At 49.0% G+C, this 26,457-nt stretch overlaps 1 protein-coding gene and 1 pseudogene across 2 annotated transcripts in view; both read right to left on the bottom strand.

Moving 5' to 3' along the window:
• WWC1 (WW and C2 domain containing 1) overlaps positions 1-26,457 on the bottom strand; it is a 153,339-nt gene that overhangs the window by 98,661 nt on the left and 28,221 nt on the right. The window contains exon 1 of one of the 2 annotated variants that reach the window (XM_029219043.1): positions 11,211-11,390. The exons of the other annotated variant lie outside the window; for it this stretch is intronic. The gene's annotated coding sequence lies outside the window, so the exon portion shown is untranslated. Of the gene's footprint in view, positions 1-11,210; positions 11,391-26,457 lie in introns of those variants that run through there. 2 annotated transcript variants of the gene reach the window in all.
• On the bottom strand, positions 23,469-25,299 carry LOC114893323 (annotated as a pseudogene).

The raw sequence follows: 26,457 nt of genomic DNA, 5'->3' as shown, positions 1-26,457 counted from the left end.
TTAACCTGTTGCCTGCAATATTAGACATTAATAAACAAGTGTTGAGCCAATAGCTGAGTAATCCAATGAGCAGAGGAATGAATGAATGGATGAGTGAATGATCATGATAATGACAGACTCTCTTCCACTCCCTTGCTCCCCTGTCCTGCCCTTGGCCAGATACCCTTCATCTTTGAGTGGAGAGAATAGAGCATTTGCTGGAAAGTAGGGACCCAAGGGGACGTGGGAAAGTCAGTCCAGAGGAGGAGCTCTCAACCTCTGTTCGGGTGCCCATCTGGCCCACGTGGGCAGCCCCCGCATGGACTGGGCCCTGGGGACCAGCAGGGGACGGTACGGAGGACAGTTGTTTGGGTTTTGCCACCAGGCACCCATCTCTGCCCTTTGTGGTGAGCGTATTGCAAATTTCCTAGGGAAATCACCTTTCTAGGATTCTCAGTCCGTGTGCTTTGGTGGGAAGTTGAATTCAGCCCAGCTCTAGAGATGGGCATTTGATGTGGGCCTGACCAAACCCCATTCTAAACCCCTGAACCCTGAGGCAGGCAAGTGACCCAGTATGGACCAGTGAGAGTCGACCGCAGGACTTCTGTCTGATCCATGAAGGAAAGAGACCCCTTTTTGCACTTGTCTTGAATCCTAGAAGCCACTCGTGTGGAAAATGAGAATGAATTCGATAGGGCAGCAGGGGGAGTCAGGAGATGGAGAGAACCCAAGTCCTGAGGCCATCATGAGAGCTCTGGAGCTGACAGTCACCTCTCTTGTATCTTCCCAGTATGTGCCCAGTCTATCCCTATAGAATTTAATGCCCAATGTGGCTGAGGGCAATGACCTCCTGGAGATGGACAGTGAAGCAGGTGTTTCGAGCAGCACAGGTGGAGAGCTGATGTTGGGGGGGGGCCCTGGAAGACGGGACCCGCGTGGATTACCACCCTTTCTGCTGGTGAAATGTTGAGTACTGCTTTGAGGAAACAAAGGCGCTAAGGAGGCTGCTTTCGGTCATTGACTTGGGGCTGGTGCAGCTACTGGTCCAGACCAACTCTTCCAAAAGTAGGAGGGTTTGGGAGACCCTGGCCCAGTGGGTCAGAGGTTGTCAACCCCACTCCCAGCCCTGCTCTGACGTCCGTCCGCAAACAGAAGCAAAGGAAGGAAGAGCCAGTGTAACGAGGTGAAAGAAAGCTGCACTCCTTGAGCACCTATCCCGTGCCTAACAGCAGACCAGGAGGTACATCCCAGGTTGGAGCAGCCACTCACGGACTATGTGACCTTGGGCAAGTCCTGTGCCAGGCGCTCAGTAACTCTTAGAGGGCTGGTAACGCCTGCCTGCAGGGCTGTGCCGAAGGCAAGGCTGAATGGCCACGACCAGGCCCCGCAGAGCGGGACAGGAAGCAGAAAGCTTTCACAGGGAATAAAGGGTTCACGCTGGAAAACATTTAACATGAAAGAAAACATAACAAAAATAAAAGCCTCCCTAAGTTTGTAAGGTAGGAGATGCGGTAGACAGAAGGAGATTTCAGGAGGCTGGCTCAGAAAAAGGTGTGCATGGGGAGAACTGGGCAGGGGTGTCAGAAACCTAGATGCCCAAGAGGACCTGCCCCTCTGTGACTGAATGACCTTGCAGGTCCCTGTGACACAATTATGGGGCCCTGGTAGCGAAAGGACTTGTAGAAATCATCATGTCTAGTCATCTCACTGTGGAGGTGGGGAAAGTGAGGCTGAGGGAGTGAGAGTGACGTGGCCTTGGTCACTCAATGGTAGAACCGGGAAGAGAACACAGCTCACTCCTCCATTTACCAGTTCTAGAACCTTGGGCATGTCCATTAACCTCGCCATGACTCAGTTTTCTTCTCTGTAAAATGGGGATAAGAGTAGTCCCCAAGGACAATGTGTGTACACTACTGGGCATTGTGTTTGGCATATGGAAAGCCGTTGAGGCACGTTAACTGTTAGAATTTTCGGACTACTCAAGAACCTGTCCACCAGAAGAGAAACTCTTTTCTTCCCACGTCCCTAAGCGAAGAACCCAAAGTGTAGTTTAGGGTCTGGTCACCCCTAGCCCCACCCTGACCAAATTCCTTATAGGCCACCTTCAGGAAGGGCCCTCGTAAGGTTCTTTCCCAGGTGGATCATTTCTATCTTCCTTTGTGTTTCCCAAGTGGACCCTAACCAGACTACTCCTCCATCCTCCCCGTCCCCAGCTCTCCAGAGGGAGCCTTTGCATTTCCTCCTTGGAGAAGCCCTTGTTTGTGATGGCCATCACCTCCAGCTGGCAAGTCAACAAGGCTCTTCTCTGGCCATCCGATGTCGAGGTGGGATAAAGGCAGGCCTGTGCTCCCGGCCAAGCTCCCACCCCACCCAGGAACTTGCTGAGAGGTGTGCTCCAGGAGAGGGACAAAGCTGTGTGGCCCTTCCCTCCGCCAGCAATGCCAGCAGCTCTTCCCATCCGGCTGTGGATTAAAGGAGGCTGGGTAAGTGCCCAGGCGGAATAAAGCCTGCAAACATCCTGGGGACGTGCCTCTCCTTGGCAGGAAGACGAGAGAGGGTGAGGGTGACGGCTCCAGTCTCCCTGAGCTGCACCCTCCCCCACCCAACCCCCTGCCCTAAAAGAGCTGTCGCGTCCCTTCTGCTCAGGACCAGCCCTGCCACTGGGCAGCTGTGTGCCCTGAACACGTCACTTCATTGCTGCACCGCCCACCTGTCAAATGTGGCTGACAGGAAGACCTAGCTCATGGCAGTAAAGGAGCTCAGGCTTGCCATGTGTCTGCACGGTGCTTGGATACATCAGGTGTTCAATACTCTTTCTCATGATTGGTATGTTGAATGCTTAAGTCACCATCACCCAAACACCACTCCTCTGACCCTCCAGACCAGGTTAGATGCCAGCCTTGCTTCAAATGACTTACAATCTTCCCCTGGAGACACTGACCTTCCCAAGGTCAGGCACCAGGCCTGTTCACATCACTGCAGTATCCCCAGTGGGCAGTGCACAGAATGATGCTGGCGTGTATGATGACTCTGAATATATAGGGATTTGGTTTTTTTGGACTGACTTTGTTTGGCAACTTTACTTAAAAATCGCCATCAGATTTCACCCAGGCTAATAAATAAAATGGATCCCCATGTGGATTCCTCTGCCCTTCCTTCAGCTTCCTTGCCCTGACGCTTGAGTGGAGGGCGTACGTGAGAAAATAAAGCCTGCGTTCAGATCAGGCCACAGGCTGACAGAACAGCTAAAAGGGGGTTTTAGTTCCACTTTAGCAGGGGACCCACGGACAGGTCCCAACAGAGTGAGCAAGGACTTCACAGGACCTTTTATTCAGCGGCAGCATCTCAACAAAAGGTGTAAGGAGACCCTGGAGCAGCTGCTGGGACCTGGGGCCCCCAGTTCCAAGCACCGTCTCCAGGCAAGGCAAGGATGGGCACTGGGGGAGGCAAATGGGCAGCTGGGAAGGGACCCCCAACATGGTGGGCTGAATAAGCAGTCCCCGTGGAACTGCTTCTCCCCTGGGGTCTGCCCTGGAGGGCGTGTGGCCCAAACCTGCTAAATCAAGAATTCCCCACATCCCAGGTCCCAGGAAACAGCGCCCACCCCAGTGCTCCAAACTTGTTGCCTGACCTGGGGAGACCATGGCCTTGGCCCCTGGGGAGGACCCTTGTTGCTTGGAGGCTGGTCCAGTGGATTGGGGGTTATTGCCAATGCCTGGGGGTGATTTCTGAGGACCCCATCAGGAATGGAAGGAGGACCCCGAGTACGAGCCCAGTGTCACAGATTCAGAAATCTACACTAGGAAAACAACGCCTGTTCCTGCGCTGCAGAGCTCCTCCCATATGCCCCCCTCAACCACCCTGAGATTCCCAAGAGACCCTCAGAATGTGTGTCCAGTGTCCCCACATCAGAGGGAAAGCATCTGGGGACAGGGGGAGACACAGTGCCTGACTTAACCACATGGCTCTTACGAAAATCCTTTTACAGGGACCCACACATCCACCGTCACACTTGGCAATCATTTCTAAACCACTGCCAATTTATGGAACAATCACTCAAAAAGCATAGCAAACTTAGGCCCTGGGAGGTCCCCCAGCTTTTACTTTTTAACTAATTCTAACTAGTCACACAGGTTTCTCAACAATGGCTCAGCTGGATTCCTTTGACGAAAACAGGAGGAACTCTAGTGTATTCTGCGTGCATTTATTCTTTCAACAAGGATTTCAGGCATGCCTACTACGTGCAAGGTGTGTGCCGTCTCTTTACAGTGTTTCTGTACCTCTGAAATGCAGATTCCTAGCCTAACCCCAGCCCTGCTGGTATCGGTCTGCAAGAACTTGCCTTTCCCATGCCTCTTCCTCTCTGCTTCTTACATAGGACACAAGGTACCTGATTAATAGCAGGGAGCAGCGAGCTCCAGGCAGCTGAAGAGCTGGGGCAGTGGCATCCGGGTCCAATGCTCTGGAAGGTGCGTGCCTCCCTTGACCATCAGGTTCTATTAAGAGACGGGTCAGGGCTTCCCTGGTGGCTCGGTGGTTGAGAGTCCGCCTGCCGATGCAGGGGACACGGGTTCGTGCCCCGGTCCGGGAAGATCCCACATGCTGCGGAGCAGCTGGGCCCGTGAGCCATGGCCGCTGAGCCTGCGCGTCCGGAGCCTGTGCTCCGCAATGGGAGAGGCCACAGCAGTGAGAGGCCCGAGTACCGCCAAAAAAAAAAAAAAAAAAAAAAAAAAAGAGACGGGTCAGTCATTTCTCCCTGCCAAGGTGGTGTTGGGTAGAGCCTCTCACACCACACAGAGTCCCGAATGCTGGCAGTACTCCTGTTCCCAACCTTGAGGCGGTTCTCCTTCCTGCTGAAGCCTTGTTTATGCTAGACCCTAGACTGGATGTAGAGTGTCACTCATGTTGTGAACTGCAGCTCCACGGAAAATCTGGGCCACAGATGAGTGAAAACTTCTGGTGAAAATCATGAACAACAACATTTGGTAATAATAACAACACCTACAGTAAGTTTCAGGAAATGAACCAAGCTCTTTACCTTAACTATCTCATTTCATCTTCATTAACAACCCTATGAGTTAGGGGTTGTAACACTGTCCCTTTTACACAGGCAGGAAAAATTGAGACTCTGATAATTTAATTATCTTGTCAAGGGTCACACAGATTGTACAAGTAGGTACTGAGATTTAAACCCAAGTGCTGCGGACTTCCCTGGCGGTCCAGGGGTTAAGACTCTGTGCTTCCACTGCAGGGGACACGGGTTCGATCCCTGGTTGGGGTACTAAGATCCCACATGCCTTGTGGTGTGGCCAAAAAAACCCACAAAAAACAAACAAGACCCAAGTGCTCTGACTCTATAGCCTGTACTCTTAATCACGGGAAACTCAGTAACTGGATATTTATTATCTTCATCCCTGTACACAGAAGACCACTTTGGGAAGCAAGAGTCATCACGATCTGAAAATTTAACCCACGAACTGAGCACTTATAAAATCAGTGCCTACTCAAATACCGCTCTCCATTTAACATCCGGTCCAGCCCATAACATTTCAAGTCGACAACCGCCTGGGTTGGTTGGATGTCTTCGCAGTTGACAAAGCGATGCAAGTACAACACACGTCATCTAAAGGGGAAATAACTAATATTCTAAACGCTGCAGGATTTCAGGAAGTCGGCGAAAGGGATGCTGAAGATTACTACTCAAGTCACACCCGAGGAGTGGTGGAGTCCCCTGGCTAACAAGTAAGGAGAAGATCCAGCAGGCTGAAGAAGAGACTACAGGTTCTTCACAACAGGAGAACTTCAGTGACAACAGGGATCAGGTGAGGCCCTTGGGAACCTGGCAAAGCTCTCTCCAATATCTGGCAAAAATGACCTTCCTTATGCATCTGCTGGGAAAATCAAGTGAGAAGAGAAAGCTGTCCCTATTGCTAATGTGAATTGTATTAAAATAATTACACAAAAAGTAGATCAACGCTTTATTTGTACTGAGAATTGGGGCATAGCTGCAACTACAACTTAAATTTTGTTAAACACAACATAAAGTCTGCTTATCATCCAAACTTCCTGTTCTGTTTCTCAAAATAAAATCTTTTCTCCCCAATATCTACTACAAAATTGATCTCCATTTTAATTAGTTTCTCTTCTAAGTGCAATCTCTCCTTGGAATAGGAACCCCTGCGACGCTTTTTGTCAAGCCCTCCCTGCTTCCTGCTGGAGGAGACCCATTGCGAAGGGCTGAGCGATAATGCCATTGCCTCAGAGATGCAGAGAGCTGCTCACTCTTCAAAGAACTCTCCCGTCTACTGTTTCACCAGATGCCTTCAAGAACTCCAGGAATGAAGGAAACTGTATACTGTTACTCCACACATGTATATCCACTTTGTAGTTTATGAAACTCTGATCACTTCTATGATCTCACCTTGACTGACAGGAAAATTCTGCCAGGCAAAAGTAACACTCCCATATTACAGATGAGAAACGGCGGTTCAGATCTAAAGCACATGCCAGAGGCCCCGTAACTCACTGGTGGCAGCTTTAGGACTGGAACCCAGCTTTAAACCGCTTATTCTTTCCCATGGGATACCTGCCTCTCTCAAGCTTAGAAGCACAAATGAAAATTCTGCTGGCTAGTGAACAGTTTTTCAGGCCAATGAAGCCTTTCGAGAAACTGCCTGATTTAAAACACCCAGACGTATCTCCTTGCCTTTCACGTAAATAGCCCAAAGTCTTTAAGCAGAACAGTGATCATGAATGCACTTCCACTGCTTTATCATGACTGTCCTAGCTGGAAAATGAGTGCCAGAGGAACTCTTAATTCAAAAGCTTACGATGCAGGGGTCTTGCAAACCACTGCTGCGACCCGCTGCATGACAGCTTCTCGTCCGTTACAGGCAGAGGTAGCAGTGTTCTCGAATTCCTAACTGAGCCAAGGGAGAAGCACATGAATTATTAAGAAGTGCCATCAGTGGAAGACTGAGTCTCCTACTGGGGTGCTGGGAGGACCTCTGAGGTCTGAACCTCTGAGGACAAGGAGGAAACATACCTGGTGACCCACATCTTTGCAACCAGCTGTGTGCTGCTGCCGACAAGCAGCATGGCTCCGTGACCTTGGGCAAGTTACCTCCCCCTTTGAGGCTCCGTTTTCCTCATCTATAAAATGGGGATCAACACTCACACCTGTTGTGAAAAGCACGTGAGATAATGTGAGATACACAGTTAGCACAGCCTGCTTCTTAGTAAACACTCAAAACAGAGACTGTCATGCCCAGAGCCAAGTGCCGGGCACATGATAGCACTCAATAAATGTTAGGTCCCTCCATCAGGAAGGTACTTCTGTGTCCCCTAGCAATACCTTCAATACCATGAAGGGTTTGTCCAAACAGAAGAGGGGACTAAAGTTGGTCAAGTATGGGCTGGAAGCCTCAACTGTACAGTGGGAAGTTCGTGTAGAGCCCCGGGGCAGGGTGGGGAGCTTAGGGCTGGGGAAGTGGTTATAGGACAAGAATGCCAAGCTTCCGGGAGGCGGTCATTCCTTGGAGGGTGTAAACAGAAGGAATCACTTAGCAATGGAATTGAAAACTCCCTTTGCTCCCTGCCTGGGCCCTGACACAGGTACTTGGCAGTGGGCCCTTGAATAAGCTCCATTGCCTGGGGGACGACAGTGCTCAGGAGCTCCACAATAGCGCCCTCAATCCACATGCAACACAGTCTGCTCTCGGTCACGTTTACATCCTCTCGTTCTCTGCTCAGGAATTTCCGAGGGCTTCCCACCACTTACAGGTTTCCTCAGCCGAGTCTCCAAGGCTCTTCTTCATTTATCCCTTTTTTTTTTTTTTTTTAAAGATGTTGGGGGTAGGAGTTTATTAATTTATTTATTTTGCCTGTGTTGGGTCTTCGTTTCTGTGCGAGGGCTTTCTCTAGTTGTGGCAAGCGGGGGCCACTCTTCATCGCGGCCTCTCTTGTTGCGGAGCACAGGCTCCAGATGCGCAGGCTCAGTAGTTGTGGCTCACGGGCCTAGTTGCTCTGCGGCATGTGGGATCCTCCCAGACCAGGGCTCGAACCTGTGTCCCCTGCATTAGCAGGCAGACTCTCAACCACTGTGCCACCAGGGAAGCCCCATTTACCCTTTGAGTTCTCTCCCCTTCCACGAGTCCCCTTCTCCATGCAACAAAAACTAGTCACTGTGTCCCTTCCTGCCTCGGTGCCTTCACCTTTGAAAGCCTTCCACGACCTCTCGGGACACCGGCGACTGCATCAGTTTCGGCCTTTCTAAAACCTACAAAACCTTCAGTGCCTCCACCAAGTCCACAGGAATCTCCCTCTGCTTGAACCAATTGAACCCCAAGTCTAATTTCACCATGTGCATCACTGGCTGACCTGTGCGTGCCTGGGAAGCAAGGGGATGTGCCACCTGCCTCTGTGATTCACCCACAGCACCTAACATTGTGACTCGGACCCAGCCAAGTGCCTGGCCAAGTGCCTGCCTAGCTGCGGATGCCCTGATTCTTGCTTAGTAACTCTTCCCTCCATAGTCCCTGTCCTAGGTGAGCTCCACCAGCCCCAGACCTATTACCCTGATCTACACGTTTTCCCTCTCCCTCCTTCTGTTCCATACAATTCAGAAGAAAACCAGGCCAGCTGGACTGGAGCTGTGTCTGATCTCCCCCACGTCTGAAAGTCACTCAGCGCGACTCATGTGGAGGGGGCCATTCCACGGTCTCATGAAGCACTTGGACCCAGGGCCCTGGGGACAGGGAGCTGCTTCCCGTATAATGGGACATTACACAGGTTGGTGTCTGGCCCCAGCAGGGAGCAGCATGGCCGTGAACTATGAGGTGGTCATAGTTAACTAAGAACACCTACTCCGCGCCGACCTGGAAAAAAGGGGTGGGCTCAGTTGCTGCCAGCAAGAGATGACGAGGGCTTTCTTCTGCTGCCTGGGGGGTGAATCACCAGGTCCTCTTCATGGCTGGCCATGCCCCTGGCAGGGGAGGAGCTGGCTGGCCGAGCCCCTGGCAGGGGTGTATCTGATGATGGCACCTTCCTTTTTCCCCAGCCCGGTTTTCATCAGCACAAGACACCTGCACCCCTTTGAAGAGGAATGGATCTTCTCTGCCACTGAAAGGTCAGGTACCTGGAGGGAAGGAGATGAAAACCACCACCCCAGGTTTAGATCTGAAGCATCTCAGCCCTTGATGGTTAAGATGAGAGGTGGGGATTGAAATCTGGGTCTCCCTGACTGAGACATCAGTAATAGCCGACAGCAGGATGTGTTCACGCCTGGTGCTGAGCTGGAGGGATTTCTCTGTCAGCACCGTCCTAGGATCCATCATCCGTGGAGCCCTGTGCCGACTAAGAGGGCTAAATTAAAGCTAAGTAAATGCCGGGCCTCTGAAGGATGCATGCTCTACTGGCCCTACCCCGGAGGGCTCGCACCCGTGCAAGGCTGCCACTTCCCTTCCCTCCATCTCTGCCCGGTCAGCACCTCTGCATCCTGCAGCTCTTAGCCCAGGCACCCCTGATGAGGACACATCCCAGGGCCCGCCAGCCCACCCACCAGAACCTGAAACTCTCTACTGTTACAGCTGCTACATTAGTTGTTTTGTGCGTCTTTGATGATTGCACTGTGGTCTCCCGGTGAGCTTCGTAAGGGCAGGGATGTGTCTGCTTTTCTCGCCTGGTCTCTCTGGCTCCTTCCATCATAGCAGTTATGGAGGAAGCTCTCAAGAGAGCACAGACTCTGGGGCTAGACTGCCTGAGGTCTGACTACAGCTCTGTCACACACTAGCTGTGGGACCTAGGCAAGTAACTTAACCTTTCCATGCCTGAGTTTCCTTACTTATAAAATGAGGGTAAGAGTAGTACCTACTAGGTACCCAAGAGAAATTTAAACTTATATATACGCAAAAGCTTGTAAATGAATGTCCATAGCAGCATTATTCATAATAAGACAAAAAGTAGGGGCTTCCCTGGTGGCGCAGTGGTTGAGAGTCTGCCTGCCGATGCAGGGCACATGGGTTCGAGCCCTGGTCTGGGAGGATCCCACATGCCGCGGAGCAACTGGGCCCGTGAGCCACAACTACTGAGCCTGCGCGTCTGGAGCCTGTGCTCTGCAACGAGAGGCCACGACAGTGAGAGGCCTGCGCACCGCGATGAAGAGGGGCCCCGCCTGTCGCAACTGGAGAAAGCCCTCGCACAGAAACGTAGACCCAACACAGCCAAAAATAAATAAATAAATAAATAAATAAATTTTTTTTAAAAAAGTAGAAATAAGCCAACTATCCATCAACTGACGAATGAATAAACAAAATGTCGTAAATCCATACAGTGGAATACTATTTGGCAATAAAAAGGAATTAAGTGCTGACATAGTACTTAACAACATGGATGAACCTTGAAAACGTTAAGTGAAAGAAGCCAGACACAAAAAGCCACATATGGTTCCATTTATATGAAATGTCCAAAATAGATAAAGCCATAGAGACAGAAAGTAAATTAGTGGCTTCCTAGGGCTGGGAATAAGGGTGGGAAGAAATTGAGGAGGTGATGGCTAAGGGGAGCTGGGTTTCTTTTGGGGGTGATAAAAATGTTCTAAAAGTGACTGTGGTGATGATGGTGGCAAAACTCTGTGGATACACTGAAAGTCATGTAATTGCATATTTTAAACAGGTGAGTTGTACGGCATTTGATTATATCTCAATAAAGCTGTTTAAAAAATCATAGCACCTATCCCATAGTACTGCTCTAAGGACTAAATTAAATGTATTGTTTGTGAAAGTGTTATCTAAACTGACTACGTAATAACTAATACTCATTGAACCTTGATTGCACACTAAGCACTTTACAAACAGTACACTATTCCAACCTCACAGCCCACGGAGGGAAGTACTCACCCACTTTACAGATGAGGAAACTGAGGCTCACAGAGATTAAGTAACTCACCTAAGGTGACATGGCTGGTAAGTGGCAGAAGCAGGCAAAACCCGTGTGCTGAACCATCACATACAGACAGAACAACGTTCCCCAAACCCTGGGGTTCCCTGGATTTGAAGTGGGAACCACTTGGCAAAAACAAACATTCTCCCTCGCATCAAATGAGAGCACCCCCCTATTCGTTTGCATCCTCTCCCCCTAGGCAGCTAGTTGTGGGGTAGCTCCCTCCTTCCCCAGGTCCCAGGACACTCCACCCCAGCCCCAACCCTCTGTTCTGGGGGGAATCTGGTTTTTACCAGGAGACCAGCTGACATGCTCTGCTTCTCCCCTCTCAAAGTGTCTTCGTTCATGTAACTCCAAGTGTCCTCACACCTGCAGAGGGTCAAGGCTTCCCTGGATCCCTTCGTCCCTACGACGGCCAGGACTGGTTTCTTAGCACCTCTCAACATTTTTAATACAGGAAAAATCTCTTCCAATTCATACTTTTTAAATCTTAAAAAAAAAAAAAAAAAAAAAATTAAACAAGATCCTGCCACGTCCCTGTCACAGGCTTTTCAGTGGCTTTTTAGAACAAAAGTCATACTCTTGCCCAGGCCTGAAGACCCCTCACGTCTGGCCCCCCTACCTCCTCTAGCTCCTAGCACTTTTTTCAAGGCTCCCCTACTCCAGCCATCCTGCACATTCTGACTCACGCCAGGAATCGCTCCTCCTCTAACCGCATGGCTGGCTTCCTGGGTTTCCAGATCCCAGTTTAACTGTCCCCTTCCCAGAGAGGCCTTATCTGACCAAGCCATCTTAATTAGATGTTTATTCTCCACCAGGGCACCACTTTTATTTCCTTCAGGGTACTTACGACAATGGGCAATTATATGTTTGTTTCTTTGTTTAGTCATTTAATTTCTGTCCCCCTAATCCCCCCATGATGCACACTAGACTACAAGATCCATGTGAGCGAGGACCAGACCTGCACCATAGGTGCTTAACATAGATTTCACGGTTTTTTGACCTTGGCCTTCACCATGAGCCGTTGCTGACATTTGGGGCCAGATAATTCTTCATTGTAGGGGAAGAATCGTACTATGCATTGTAGGATGTTTAGCAGCATCCTTGGTTTCTAACCATCGATGCACCCTGCCAGTTGTGACAACCAAAAGAGTCTCCAGACGTTGCCAAATGTGCCCTGGGGCGGGTGGGAAAGGAGTTGTCCAAATGTTCCCGAGTTACGAACCACTGATGTATCTGCTGAAACATCGACAGATGTTTACTTTTTCAAAAGTAAAGAAAAAATAATTCATCTCAAGCGCCATATGGTTTGAAAGTGGGGTGTATGGATATTCAGCAGGGCTGTTCACCACCACGTGTAAGAGTGGAGGGGGAGAGGAAAGTTACAAGCTTGGGGCTTTGCAGGACCCCAACGATCTCACCACCATCCACTGGTGTAGGTGGTTGGGATGCTGATAAGGGGACTGTAGGGTGATGCTCCTTTTTCTTAGGATGCCACCCCAAACTCTGCATAACTCAAGGTTACCTATCTGGGTGACAAGTTCTAACTGTGGTCATGGTACATGAGAAATAGCATGTGCTGTCAAACATGATGAGGAATAATGGCGAATATTTGTTGAGCACGTACACCATGTTGTTTAACACTAGGACCTGTGGTGGGCATCATCGCCTTCTCGACGCACAGGAGAAACGAAAGCGCAGATCGATTTGCTATCTTGCCCTCCAGGCTCAAGGTGTGAAGTGAAGGTGCAGGGATTTGAACCCACTTGGTTTACCTCCAGCTGTCTTGCAATAACTACTAATCTATATGAATTTCCCAGCAAGTCAGAACACTGACTGCACAATCACAACGATGAGTTTCATCTTCATTCCCTACAGCTGAGTCAGTGTCTAAACACGCAGGAAGGGTGTTCTGGGGCAGAGGCTCAGCACCTTTTGAACTGGGGTCCTGAGCAGGTGGGAGAACACGAAGTGTTGTTTTTAAGAATAAGAATGTGCCCTGGCTCTTCTACTGGACCCCAAATTACAGAAGCAGAGATGGCTGACCACAGTGGAAAGGCCTTTGGAAGTCGCCTACTGCTGAGGTCTCAAACTGGGATCTGTTTGAGAATATATGGGGTATAAGGGATGCACGTATCCAGGCAGGCTGGCTACAGCAGGAGGGGGCAGCAAAGGTACGGGTGCATACACCAGGGTTCGATGCAAGATTCCACTTGGAGAAATGGCTCCATGGCTAAAACACGTTTGAAAACCCCTGATAAGAGTCCAGTGTCCTTGGTTTATAGATAAGGAAACCGAGGACCAGAGAGGAAAAGTGATTCGCTATAAGCAACACAGACTTCCCTGGTCTCCTAGGGGGGAGGAAATCAAGGACTCTGCAGGTGGACAAAACTGTGTTCGAATCCTGGTTCTGTCACTTAATTAAGTTCTCTAAGCCTCAGTTTAGTAATTGGAGAAATGAGAGTAATCATATCTTCCTCATCAAATTTGTAAACAATTAAATGAACAGATGTGAAGTGCTAGGGAGACTGTAAGTGGTCAGGGGCTGGCAGTCAGGGCAAGTTGTAGAGGGCAGAGTGGTTAGAACAGAGGTGTGGGAGCTCCTAGATGGATCCGTGTTCACATCCTGGCACTTCCACCCCCAGCTGTATGGATGGATATAGGCAGATCTTTCAATTCTTTGAGTCCTAATTCCTCATCTGTCTAACTGGCATAGTAATTCCTCACTTACAGGTGTGTTGGGAGGGCCAGATCATATAAAGCAAGCGAAGTGCTTAGCACATTTCCTGGGGCCATAACAGATGCTCAGCAAACACCTGCTATTATCGTCAGCCCACCTTTTGCCTTCTGTGGCACCTCATTTGGGAAACCACTGCTGAGATGTTCTGCGAGTGCCCAGGGAGCACGCCCCCTGCAACCTCACCTCCTCCAGGCCATGCGACGCCAAGGAGTCTTGGAAGGCGCACCTGTACCAGCGAGAAGCAGGTCTGGGTGATGAGTGGAGCATGACTCAGAAGCTCCTACCTAGCAGCTCCCTCAGAAAGAATGTGTTGCGGGATTGCCCCTTTTATCTCGCTTTTTTAGGAGAGACGGGGAGAAAAATATAAAGGCAAGAACTTCAAGGTCAGATTCACTTCCCTGCAGACTCCTCCTGGGCTGAAGTGAAATTTCAAGAATGCAGCCTCTGGGCCCAGTTTACATTCCCACCCTCTCTGGTATCCAGGATACCAGAGGGACCTGTTGCGTTCCAGCCCACCAATCAGCCTCCTTGGTCACATCCTGCTGGGGGCGGGGCCCACCACTGCCTCTTGGGAGAAGCATCACGGCTTAGCAGGATGCTCAGCCATTCATTTGTCCAACATAAAAGTTCAGAGCTTACTGCAGCCAGGCCCTGGGGATAGAGTCTTACGGAAAAACACCCCGGGGAGCTCGAGGCGGAGAAGAGAGTGAGTCACACAGCTAACGTGAGCAGGTCTACGAAGCAGCTGCACACACTGGCATGAGACGGTCTGTGGGGGGCCTGAACCACTCGGCAATATTAGAGGAGGCTCCCTTGAGTAAGTGAGGATTAAGCACAGGGCTGAAGGGCAAGTAGGTGTTAAAAGGTGAAGCAAGGAGGGAAGAAGATTCCAGGTAGAGGGACTAGCGTTTGCAAAGACTCTGTAATGCACAGAGTTGCCAGGCCTTTGCAGACCTGTGGTCAGAGTACAGTGGGGGACGGAGAGGGGTGGGGGGGCAGGATGGGGCAGGAGACGCAAAGTCAGGGTCAGACTTATGTCCTATGTGCCATGTTAGAGCATGAAAGTGGTTTTTTTTTTTTTTTTCCTTTGCGGTACACGGGCCTCTCACTGTTGTGGCCTCTCCCGCTGCGGAGCACAGGCTCCGGACGCGCAGGCTCAGCGGCCATGGCCCACGGACCCAGCCGCTCCGCGGCATGTGGGATCTTCCCGGACCGGGGCACGAACCCGTGTCCCCTACATCGGCAGGTGGACTCTCAACCACTGCGCCACCAGGGAAGCCCCAAAGTGTTTTTAACGCAAGGGATGGCATGATCAGATTGAATTTCTCTAAGAACCTTGTATTCAGATGATCTTGAAGAGTCGAGTGAGAAGGGAAGAGAAAAAGCAGGTTTATCAGTTAGGGAACTTTAGTAGCCATGTCAAAGTCCCCAAAATGATGGGTCTGGGCTGACGGGGAGATGGGGGGAGCTGTCCTCTTCCCACATGTCCCTCTCCTTCTGGAAAGCCCTGGCGGCCACACCAGCACTGAGCTCGGCCTTTGTAGACTGACATCACTTCAGAGCAGCCTCTCTAGGTTGCAAAGGTCACAGAGGTGCTGCCCATCGTTAGGAATCTGATAAACCTACACCTGGCTTTGCATCAAGATCACTCCAGGGAGGAGAAGCCTTTTTCCCCGGGGCGAGGGGGGGGGGGGGGTTCATAGCATTGAGGGCACATTCTCAGACTTAAAGGCTCTAAAGAGATGATCAAGGATTGTAATGACATACACATTTCTCAGGTCCCTCTAGTGCAAAATGGATACCCCCTACAACTCCAGAAGGGAGAAGAGGGTCTGCAGAAGTTTGATGCTATATACACAGGAGAGGTGCTCAGAAAACACCTGAGGAAGGAATGGGGAGAGAAAAGAGGGGAAGGCAACAAGACAGTTAATTAGTTAGTTAGTTAGTAATTTCTTTGAAACCCTGATGAGCCTCAGGGAATCCTTGGTCTCACAGATGCGGAGATGCTGGATGGCTTTCAGCCTGGCTAGATAGATAACCAAACATGGCTGCCTGGCCCCTGGGGTCCCACCCCCAGAGATTAGGAGGTCAGGAGGTCTGAGATGTGGCTTGAGACTCCAAAGGTACTGCCAATAATTTTTTTTTAACAAAAGTGAAAAAAAAAATCAGAGAAAATATAATGAAAAGTATTTTTAAAAAACCCAAAACGAACAAAAAAACTATCAGCAAATACAGGCAACAAGAACCTTTCCCCTCTTCACCCATGGATGCAAGCCCCTAAAATAACAGGAAAGTTAAGATCTCCTTCTCAGTTATATGTGACATCTACAAAGGAAAAAAAAAAAAAAGCTTATAGATGTAAAGAACAGATTGGTAGCTGCCTGGGATGGGGTCGAGGGGTTGGTGGATCGGGTAAAGGAAGCCAAAAGGTACAAGCTTCCAGTTATAAAATAAGGCAGTCAAAGGGGTATAATGTTCAGCATGGTGACTACAGTTAACCATACTATATTGCATATTTAAAAGTTGCTAAGGGCTTCCCTGGTGGTGCAGTGGTTGAGAATCTGCCAGCTAATGCAGGGGACACGGGTTTGAGCCCTGGTCTGGGAAGATCTCACATGCCGCGGAGCAACTGGGCCCGTGAGCCACAACTACTGAGCCCGCGCGTCTGGAGCTTGTGCTCCGCAACAAGAGAGGCCGCAACAGTGAGAGGCCCGTGCACCGCGATGAAGAGTGGCGCCCGCTCGCCGCAACTAGAGAAAGCCCATGAAGACCCAACACAGCCAAAAATAAATAAATAAATTAATTTAAAAAAAAAAAAAAAAACGTTGCTAAGAAAGCAGATCTTAATTTTCGTATTGAAGTATAGTCAATTTACAATGTGTTAGCCGCAGGTGTACAGCAAGTGATTCAGCTGTACACATATAAACACATAGTTTTTCATATTCTTTTCCATTATAGGTTATTACAAGACATTAAATACAGTTCCCTGTATTTACTTACTATACAGTAAGTTCTTGTTTTTATCTATTTTATACATAGTAGTTTGTGAGAGTAGAACTTAAAAGCCCTCATCACAAGCAAAAAAAAAACAACTTGTAACTACATATGGGGACAGATGTTAACTAGACTTATTGCGGTGATCATTTCATGATACATACAAATACTGAGCCACTATGTTATACACCTAAAACCAATATAATGTTATATGTCAATTACCCCCAATTAAAAAAAAAAAGATTTCCCGTGTGTCCTTCCAGAAATATTTTCATGGACATACCAGCATGTGATGTGCCCAGCACACACACACATCCACTAGACTTCATCAAACCTAAGAGAACGAGCGTCACTTACAAAAGTTTTATTATATATACAACAGAGAAAGAACAACACGGCCAATAAACTATGTCCCACGCTTTCTTTATCTCAGGATATTTATATGTATTGAAAAAGCTTATTTAGGCTTATTCAGATATGGACTTAACTACGTGGCTCTCTTTTCCATATATGCAAAAAGGAAAAACAGAAGCAAATGACATTAGCTCAGGTATCGATAAGATTGCACCCTCCTCAGCTCTGAGTCACCTGCACCTGCGGGTTCCTCACAGTGCCATTCTTTGTGCCATGGAGTGCTGGGGTGGCGTTTCTTGAAAGAGACCTCTGATAATGCCTCTGATTTTCTTCCAAGCTGCTGAAAATCACTTGGAGTTTGGATTCTGATGCTTTCGTGATTTTACCAGAAGATGTCGAAGATGGGTTTTTTGATAAGAACAAAGGTCCGCCGTCCACAGTAGTTCTTAAATTGTTTGGGACTGAAACACAGAGGAGCCGTGGTACCAGCTACACTAGCAGAAGCAGCAGAGCGTGTGCGTGTGTTGGCAATTACCATGCCAGCGGCATTTCTGAGACTCATCCCTAGTATGAAGGTGGCAGCAGGTTAACATTTGAAGGTGTTAACATTTTGTTTTTGTAAAACAAACAAAAAAAGTCCATCTCAAAACTGGTGAGGGACTTCCCTGGTGGTGCAGTGGTTAAGAATCCTCCTGCCAATGCAGGGGACGCAGGTTTGAGCCCTGGTCCAGGAAGATCCCACATGCCGCGGAGCAACTAAGCCCGTGTGCCACAACTACTGAGCCTGCGCTCTAGAGCCCACGAGCCACAACTACTGAGACTACGTGCCACAACTACTGAGCCTGCGTGCCCTAGAGCCTGCGCACCGCAACTACTGGGCCCGTGTGCCACAACTACTGAAGCCTGTGAACCTAGAGCCCATGCTCCACAACAAGAGAAGCCACCGCAATGAGAAGCCCACACACCACAACGAAGAGTAGCCCGTGCTCACCACAACTAGAGAAAGCCCGCATGCAGCAGTGAAGACCCAACAGAGCCAAAAGTAAATAAAATTAAAAAACAAAACAAAACTGATGAATTACACTACGGTGGGACTTCCCTGGTGGTGCAGTGGTTAAGAATCCACCTGCCAATGCAGGGGACATGGGTTCGATCCCTGGTCCAGGAAGATCCTACATGCCACGGAGCAACTAAGCCCATGTGCCACAACTACTGAGCCTGCGCTCTAGAGCCCGCGAGCCACAACTACTGAGCCCATGTGCCACAACTACTGAAGCCCGTGCGCCTAGAGCCTGTGCTCCGCAACAAGAGAAGCCACAGCAATGAGAAGCCCACGCACCGCAAGGAAGAGCAGCCCCTGCTCGCCACAACTAAAGCCCACGCGAGCAACGAAGACCCAATGCAGCCAAAAACAAATAAGTAAGATAAATAAATTTATATTAAAACAAATTACACTATGGTACATACACAGTCTCCCTCCACTCACTCTCCGTTGACTGGGAGTTGCAAGTTCAAATCACAACATGAGTCAGGCAGGTAATTCAGTGAAGTGAGAAAGGCGAGGCTGTAGAAACACAATGTAGTTCCAAAGTCGTGAGGCTCAAAGGGGGATGCTGGACCAGCAGCTATTTTTATCCTTTGTGGGCCCAGTGTTTCTGTGGAATACCTGATGCTTTGGAGCCCCTCTATAAGCCTCTATTATGTATGGATGTGTATTTTTAAACCCATTTTAAAAACACAAAACATACTATTCTGAATCTTGCTGTCTGCTTAATCACACTTCTTGGAATTCTTTCCATATCAGCACGTGTAGCTCTACCTCATTCTGTTAATTGCATGGCACTCCATGGTGTGGATGCCCCCCAACTTAACGTGGGCAGCTCCCAGCATGAGATGTTCAGGCTGCTTCCCGGTTTTGTTGCTCTCACACTCAAGGCTAAGTGAGGAAGTGGCAGAGCTGCCGTTTGAAGCATGACCCGCCAGTATGGGTAGGGGGTTCTGATGGCCCCGGACTGGGGAATGGCTGTGAGTCACCCAGCTCACTTCTTGGCAGTTCTGCCCTGAGGTCAGTTTGAGGCTCTGGGGAGGCGGGGCGGGGGGGATTGGAGGTACAGGATTCTAGAGGCAACCACTGCTTCTTATAGTAAAAAGATTCAGTAGCTTTAGGGCAGAGGACGGGACGAGGGCCCAACCCTTTCTCCATCTCCCTCTTACTGAACTGCAGAGCGCTGTGGTCCCCAAACCCAGCCGCTGCCTGCCAAACCCTCACTGCATCCTTCTCCCCGAGCTCTGTCCCCCTTTCCCTCCACTACCAGCCCCAACTCCTAGAGGAACAGAGGAAAGAGAAAGGCAAAAGGGGCCTCAGGGAGCGAGTACATGTAGAGGTGGAGGGAGGTCTCAGCTTCACTACCCCCAGGATCCCCTCCCACTAAGCCATCCCCCTCCAGAACATTCCATACACGCAGCAGGGGCTCTGCAGGGGTGGGGCTAACGATAATGATTACTGAATGCAGGGGCAAGCATCCACAATCACAAGAGATCCTCACCATTCTGGAAGCGCCGACTGCTCTCCATTTCACTGACAGGAAAACTGAGCCTAGGAGAAGGTGAACGCCTTTGCCCAAGTTACACAAGGCACACGTGGCCTCCCTCCACGCGATGTCCCAGTTTTTCAAGGGTCTCTTCCGAGGGGATGTACCTTAAGCAGCAAATTGAAGTCTTTTTCCTGGAGAGTGTGGGTCCCAGGCCAATTCCCCAGACCCTCCGATTCAATGCATTATGCCCCTGGGTGTGGTGAGGGGGACCCAGCCGGGGAAGCAGGGAAATGGACGCTTCTTTTAATAACTGTTTGAAGAATTTACATTTTAAACAAACCCACAGTTATTAATGAATACTGCTTTGTATCGTTTCACTTTCCCCTTTATCTTTCTACCCTTTTAATTACTGTTTTGCCCTGTTCCTCCCATGTTCATTCACTGACTTCCCCAACAGGGGTTTCTGCCCGCAAGTCGGAATTTTCCTAAACTCCCTTTCTTTCCAGGGGGCCGCGGGCACAAGGTCCAGGAATTCGCACAACCTGGCAAAAAAGCTCTGTCTCCAAATTCCAGTTCATTAGCATGGCTCGTTAATTATAAATGCTCCCCTCCCAGCTACCCGTCTCCCCCAAACACCCCAAACAGCAGATTAAGTTTTAACTTTTGCTGGCAGGACACCTGCTTCTGAAATTCCTCCCTCCCTCCCCTCCCCCTCCCCCCCAGCCCAACCTCCTAAGATTTACAACACAAAAGCAAACATTTACACTGGTTAAGATTTACCAAAAGGAAGTGTGGCCTGGAATGCTTCGTTTGAAGTTCTGTCTCAAAAGAAGAAGGAGCCCTTTTTTGAAACATATAAAATAAGAGAACTCAAAGCCTCCCCGGTGGTGTCCGACAGGCACTCGGCATAACCAGGCCTTCTCAGTTTTTCCACTTGGGCCTTGACGTCAGCACACGATAAGTCCTAAGCAGAACTCAGAACTATGGCTCTGTCCACTCCAGGGTAAATGGAGTTATCAATCAGTAATGCAATCAAGTGGCTTCCTGGAAACTCTAGGGTAGAACTTTCTTCCTGAGATGTTACCAAGGGGGAAGGAAGAAAAGGGCACCCCACAAAGGGGGAGCCAAGAGGCAAGGCCAACTTCGCAGGCGGGAAAGAGCCTGAGGTCCACCTGCTCTCTCCAGACAAAGCTGATGTTCCCAGTGAGGCACATCTAGTTTACTGGAGGTGGGAGAGAGGTGAGGGCACAGCCAGCCCAGGGTGGATGCTGGCTGAGCAGGTGGGATAAGTACCAAACGCCACGGCAAACAGAGTCACCAGAAACTGAGGTCACGCAGATACTCTGGGGGAAAAGGAAGTGAGGAAATTCCCCGTTACCTACCCCACGATTGCTGGTGTAGGCCAATGGAAATGCTCTGACAAGAAAAGTAAGGAGGCTGTACTTGTTTGACCTTTGTATTCAATCAGAACCTTCTATTCCTTTGGTGAGAGCACCTAAGGTGCCGTCAACCAAGAATCTTGACCACGTGGGGCAAGTCCCAGGCGATGGTCGTACACACCACCGAGCAAAGGAAGAGCTGATAAAGCAAGAACTCACCAGGAAACGGCCGCATTAGTAACCCGACTCTGTCCTAGGCACCTGCTGGCAGCTTTGCCTGACTGCTCACTTAGTCCTCAACACTGCGCAGTGAGGAAAGGGTTCTCATCCACGCCTTGCAGAGAGATGAAAGCGCTGAGGCCGGCCAACCTGGCCAAGGCTGCAAATGATGCTCAAAAGCCCATGCTCTTTGCACTGTGCTACAGGGCTCCAACTGGAAGACGTGTATTAAAAGCAGCCTGCATGATACGCCAGAACCACTGGACCTGGACTCTTAAATTGTGGGAGGCCCAGCTCAGCTTTTTTTAGCTGGGTGACCTTGGGCAAGTCCCTCACCACCCCATGGGCATTTCTGATTTCTCCTCTGTCCTCGGCTGCAGCACTTCAGCAAGCTGCACATTGGAGGAAGGAGTCTGCATCCACCCACTTGCTCCAACTTCCTCATCCATCCAGCTGAGCATTCAGAATTGTACCAGCATGAATGCAACCAATTTTGGTAAGGCTTTTTCCTCGTTCCTGGGTCCCCTATAAAGGGAGAAGTGTGTTCCTCCCATCATGAGCTTATATTCCCTTTATATGTCCTTCTAGAGTTGGAAAAGCAGCCAACTTAATGCTCCCCTCTGCTACTTTACACTCAGGCTTTCACTAAGTGGACATCGACCAACACTGGCCTTTCATGGTTCTTCAGTCAAACTCAGTCCCCACAGGGCTTCCCTGGTGGCGCAGTGGTTGAGAGTCCGCCTGCCGATGCGACACGGGTTCGAGCCCCGGTCCGGGAAGATCCCACATGCCGCGGAGCGGCTGGGCCCGTGAGCCATGGCCGCTGAGCCTGCGCGTCCGGAGCCTGTGCTCCGCAACGGGAGAGGCCACAACAGTGAGAGGCCCGCGTATGGCAAAAAAACAAACAAACAAACAAAAAAACTCAGTCCCCACAAAACTTCATCTTTCCTTGGCGAGAGAGCACATCCAGAGCCCCTGAGCATTTATTCTTGCTGCCTCCAGCTTTCCAGGATCTCATAAAGCCACCGTCTTGTTCAGAGGAACAGCCTGGCTCTGAATCTTGGTTCTGAATTTGATCCGAGGGCCAAAATTACAAACTCATTTCTTAGCAGTTCTAAAGCTCAATTTCTCAGCTTGTCAACTGGGGATGAAACGATTGACCTCACGAGGTTATCACTGAAGAGCTAATGAGACCCCAGGTAAAAGTCTTTTCATCATAAACATTACAGCACTTCTTATGTGCTGGGCCCTTTAACACACTATTTCAATGAGTCAGTATCAGACATGCACGTCGGAAACAAATACAAAAATACAGGCCCCAGGGTGAACAAATGGGCCAATCAATAAATGAGGGAAATGGAGGGAAGGAAAGGGAAGGAGCCTAGAAGGCCAGTGGGGCCCTGAGTCATGCTAAGAAGTTTCGGGGTTTTCTATGGGCCTTGGAGAACCATGAGAAGTTTCTGAGAAGGGGAGCAATTTGCTCTGGAAGGCCCTGTGGAAGAAAATTCCAGAAGTAGTTGCAACATGAGTTGCTGGAAAATTATCTTGGAGTCTGGCCACCCTGTTACAATAGCCGAAGCAAGAAATGACATCTTAACTGTGACGACGGGGGCCACGAAGGGCAAAGGACTGGCGGAAGAGTGGGATGGACTTTAAAGCCCCCAACTACCGAAAGGTTTCGACAGCTCTGTCCCATCAAATACGCAGATCTGCAGGGATAAACTCTCCCAGGTGCTTATTTTCTAGGTCTCCTGTGTGAAATAAGGCTGCCCGTGTCCTGAACCACTAACTTCTATCCCCGCCTTTACCTCATTACCTTAACACAAAGCAAAATTAAACAACAAAAAAATCACTGCTGTCCGCTCGTGTTCAGAGCAGCATTATTCACAAGAGACAAAAGGTGGAAGCAACCCCAGCGTCCATCAACAGATGAATGGATAAGAAACATGTGGTGGGCTTCCCTGGTGGCGCAGTGGTTAAGAATCCGCCTGCCAACGCAGGGGACACGGGTTCGAGCCCTGGTCCGGGAAGATCCCACGTACATGCCGCGGAGCAACTAAGCCCGTGCGCCACAACTACTGAGCCTGTGCTCTAGAGCCCATGAGCCACAACTACTGAGCCTGCGTGCCACAACTACTGAAGCCCGTGTGCCTAGAGCCCGTGCCCTGCAACAAGAGAAGCCACAACAATGAGAAGCCTGCGCACCGCAACGTAGAGTAGCCCCCACTTGCCGCAACTAGAGAAAGTCCATGCGCAGCAACGAAGACTGAACACAGACCCAAAAAAAAAAAAAAAAAAGTGGTGTGTACATACAGTGGAATATTACTCAGCCTTAAAAAAGGAAATTCTGACACAGGCTATAGCGTGGATGGACCTGGAGGACATTATGCTGAGTGAAACAGCCAGTCCCCAAAACACAAATACCACATGATTCCACTTACATGGAATACACAGTGTAGTCAAATTCATACAGACAGAAAGTCAAATGGTGGTTGCCGGGGCTAGAATAAGGAGCTAGTTCTTCAATGAGTAGAGTCAGTTTTGCAAGATGGAGAGAATTCTGGAGATGGATGGTAAGGTGATGATGGTTGCATGACAACGTGAAGGTATTTAATGCCACTGAACTGTACACTGAAAAATGCTTAAGATTGTAAATTTTATGTTATGTGTATTTTGCCACAATTTTTTTAACAGTTTGAAAGGGAGAAAGAAAGGAAAAGAAAGGAGAGGGAAAGGAGAGGGAAAGAAGACGGAAGGGAAGGGAAGGAAAGGGGAAAGAAATCATTGCTGGACTGTCAGCAAATGGGACTGAAAATAATGCAATTCTTTGTCATCCAGGCACACCCTTATCTGGAAACCACCTCCTTTTCCCCTTCCAGGCAACATTTCATTACGGCTTAAAAATTCCCCTAACCCCTTCCCCTGCCCCACCTGGGGCTGACTCAGCCCCTTTCAGTATCTGAACGGCAGGAGCCAGCCTGAAGGTAGTAGACGCTGCCACCTTATCCTGTGTCCTGGGACACCTGGAGTTCCCCAGGATCGACCCTGACCCCATCCATCACTCTAGGACCCCAGTCTTCTCCAACCTCAGGTGCACGGGCCCTAGTCCTAGCTGGCATCCCACATGAGGTTGGCAAGTTCCAGAAAACCCTTTAGGGCAAGAGGAGGTGGAGCAGCCTGTGGGAACTCTCTGCAAGGGCCCCTGTGGGAGAGCCCAGGGCCTGCCTTCTCAGAGGCACAGGAAGGACATAAATGCGGAGCACAGAACGAGGCAGCGGAGTCAGCTTGCTTCTCCCCCTGCTGCTGTCCTCCTCACTGACTCAGGGGAGACGGGCCAGGAATGAGGAAATGTCTCCATCAGCCCTTTCCCTTGCGAAGAGAGGATCCAGTCACTTACTTATTCATGTATTTTGAACTCAACTATTACGTGTGTACACATTTAGGGTTATTATGGTTTTTTTGATGAATTGGCCAATTATTATAAACGCTCTCTGTATCTGCTAATTCTCTTGTTTTTGGTATACTCTATGTGTGGTCATTACAGCCATTCCAGTTTTCTTTTGATTAGTATCTGTATGCTATACCTTTCCCATCCTTTGACTTTTTTTTTGTTAATATTGTTAAAAACATTTATTTTAGTACAGTCTACCGTAAATAAGTCAGTAGAGGTTCCACTCTGCCACAGACACATCTGAGAAGAGCCTGTGTCATCCAACTGGTGAACATCTAAACGATGTCCCATCTCTTATCCCAGCCAGAGTGCACACCTTCCATGTTGTTCCTCTGCATTGACTGCTTCCAAAACCAGATGAGCAAATAGTCCTTTATCCCCAAAGTAAGCTCAAAACAGTTGGTTCAGTCATTCCAGGATCTGCAACCCTCTTCAATCCCAGGTAAGTCACGAGAGGAATAAAGCCCCAGCGGATGGCAAACTGGCCTCCCTTGAAAAGCTGCTGCAGCCTCCGCTTGGCCTCTTTGCTCAGCTTTACCATGGTGATGGCCCAGGTGACACACTTAAGACCCCCCTCCTTTTACCTTTAACCTACCTGTGTATTTACATCAAAGTGAATCTACTGTAGGCAACCTGTACACTGGAGTTTTGTTTTTTCCCCCCAACCTGACAATATCTGCCTTTTAATTGGCGTGTTTAGTCTGTTTTTGTTTTTTTGTTTTTGCGGTACGCGGGCCTCTCACTGTTGTGGCCTCTCCCGTTGCGGAGCACAGGCTCCGGACGCGCAGGCTCAGCGGCCATGGCTCACGGGCCCAGCCGCTCCACAGCGTGTGGGATCTTCCCAGACCGAGGCACGAACCCATGTCCCCTGCATCGGCAGGGGCAGGCGGACTCTCAACCACTGCGCCACCAGGGAAGCCCTAGTCTGTTTACTTTTAATGAATTATTAATGTAGCTAGACTGAAGTCTACTAATTTACTAGTTGTTTCTGTTTGTCTCATCCGTTTCTTGATTCTCTTTTCCTCCTTTCAAAAAATTTCAATAAAAATAACACTATCATCATGTTTGCTTTAAACAGTCAATTATCTTTTAAAGAAATTAAGAAAAAAATTTTAAGTCTTTTATATTTCTGGTGCTCTTAATTTCTCATGTAGATCCACATTTCCATCTGATGGCATTTTCTTTCCCCCCAAAGAATTTCTTTTGACATTTCTTATTGTGTAAGTCTGCTGCTGAGCATTTCTCTCGGCCTTTATGACTGAAAATAAAGCTTTTGACTTTACCCTCATTTTTTTAAGGATACTTTTGTTGATATAGAATTGCAGACTGCTTTTTCTGCCTTTCAGCACCTTAGAGATATTATTCAGTTATTTTTTGGCTTGCATCGTTTCTGATAAGTTAGCAATGGTTCTTACTGTTCTACATGCAGCATGTCTTTATCCTCTGGGAGATTTTAAGATTTTCCTCTTTCTCTTTGGTTTTTAGCAAGGTGACTATGATGTATTTACGTGTGACTTTCCACATGATTATCGTGCTTAGGGTTTGTTGAGCTTCTTGCATCTGTGGGTCAATATTTTTCACCAACTTTGGAACTTTTCAGCCATTACCTCTTCAAATATATTTTCTTTCTCATTCTCTCTCTCTCTCTCCTTTCCTTTTGGGAATCCAAAAATACCTTTGTTAGATTGATTAACAACATCCCACAGATCACTGAGCTTCTGACCATTTTTTTCCAACTTTTTTTTTTCTTTCTGTGCTTCAGTCTGGATAGTTTCTACTGCTCTGACTTCACGTTCAATGATCTTTCTTCCTGCAGCATCTGGACTACTGTTAGATCCATCTAGGCAAGTTTTCGTTTCAGATACTGTA

This window comes from Monodon monoceros, unplaced genomic scaffold (genome assembly GCF_005190385.1).
Source record: "Monodon monoceros isolate NGI ecotype Baffin Bay Population unplaced genomic scaffold, NGI_Narwhal_1 Super_Scaffold_12, whole genome shotgun sequence".
In the NCBI taxonomy this organism is placed as follows: Eukaryota; Metazoa; Chordata; class Mammalia; order Artiodactyla; family Monodontidae; genus Monodon; species Monodon monoceros.
This window is presented reverse-complemented; position numbering and strand designations above follow the sequence as displayed.